At 59.3% G+C, this 1,491-nt stretch overlaps 1 protein-coding gene across 1 annotated transcript in view; it reads right to left on the reverse strand.

The window, feature by feature from the left end:
* The window catches only part of LOC104494508 (uridine-cytidine kinase-like 1), a gene marked incomplete at its 3' end in the record, with an annotated part of 9,523 nt that overhangs the window by 7,091 nt on the left and 941 nt on the right, over positions 1–1,491 (reverse strand). The window lies entirely within an intron of this gene.

Consider the following 1,491-nt stretch of genomic DNA (forward strand, 5'->3'; position numbering starts at 1 on the left):
TGCCTCCCCATTATTTTTTTTTCTGCTCTTGAAAGGGCTTAAACTGCAGAGCTTTACAGATTTTGGGTTGATTTTAAGCTGTTTTGGTATGAAGATTAATTCCCTTCCCTCCCCCAGCCCTTTTCAGAACCATTTTAGATGAAGATCAACATTTGAGACCAGCCATCTGTGCGTGAAGCGATCCAGCACCCCCTCCCCGAGCACCGTGGGGTCCCCCCCACATGCCAGCTCACCCCCTGCCCCGGCACATCCCTGCGGAGCGGGCAGGGAGATGGTGACACCCTTGGCTTTGCCAAAGCCCTGCGAGCAAAAGGCGTCTGCAGCTCCTGCCCCGGTGCCAGGACATCTCACTGACACTGACCCTGCGAGCTGCACCCACCGAGTCCCCCGCAAGAGCCTCAAGCACCCCTGCACGAGCCCTTCGGCCAGCACCCAGCGCCACCAGCTCCTCAGGGGCCGAAACCAGCCCAACCATCGCTTTCAAAAGCAACGTCAGGAGGTGAGACCTGCCAGGAAAAGCCGTCTGGGGTTTCCCTCTGTGCAAAGGTGGCTCCTTCCACCAGAGGAGCAGGAGAAGCAAACCCAGACGAGGTATTTCGGGCTCCTCTCCCACCAGCAACACTGCAGCATCTCTGCCCAGAGCAGGGCTGACATCAGCCATAAACAGTCATTTTGGCTTGATGAAAGCAAGAGGTGACAAAACCACACTTGTTTACCAGAAAACAAAGCGGTTCCTCCCATGTGCATCCCGACCTCTCTCCCAGGACCGCGGTTACTCAAGAGCCGAGCTGCCGGCACTGCCGCTGAGAGCTGCTCAGCCCCGTTTCCCCCGGGGACACTCACCGGTGACAGGATGCTCTTTGGTGCGAGGCAGCGCTGAGCTCTGCCCTGCCAACCTCGGCCCAAAGATGCTGCAGCCACGACCATGAGCTGACCACGGCCACCGTTCCCAAAGCCACTCCGAGCTGGGCAGCACTCTGGTTTCTGGAGCCCGAGCAAGAGGCTGATCTCGGCCAGACTCTGGGCTGAGGTCTGCATCCCGACAGCCCTGGCTGCGCCCACCATGACGTGGCCCAGCCCTCCGCTCCCCCAGGCACCCGCTGCGCACCGAGGATGCCGGCACCCCCAGCTCCGTGCTGGGACGTTGCTGCAGGACGCAGGGACAGGCGTTTCCCGCGATTTCTCTCAGATGAGCAGGGCCGTGGGGAGCGCCCTCCTGCCCTTCTCCAAAGGTCAGGAATTTTCTCCTAATGTTACACTTCAAGTTTTGTAGATGTTTTCGACTCTCCTCCCCACCGAAGGAACGGATGATCCCGGCCACCCACAGCTCCTGCCACTTGCAGGTTCTTCCCATCGCTTTTTAAAACCTCCCTGCAGCAGCGACGAGCCCCTGCAATGCCCCTTCCCTAGGAGAAGCCCCCAGAGGAAGGGGTCCCTATATACAGCTGACGTTTATGTCATTGCCGTGAACAGGGGATGGTCCTGGTCCCA

Source organism: Buceros rhinoceros, unplaced genomic scaffold (assembly GCF_000710305.1).
Source record: "Buceros rhinoceros silvestris isolate BGI_N320 unplaced genomic scaffold, ASM71030v1 scaffold35735, whole genome shotgun sequence".
In the NCBI taxonomy this organism is placed as follows: Eukaryota; Metazoa; Chordata; class Aves; order Bucerotiformes; family Bucerotidae; genus Buceros; species Buceros rhinoceros.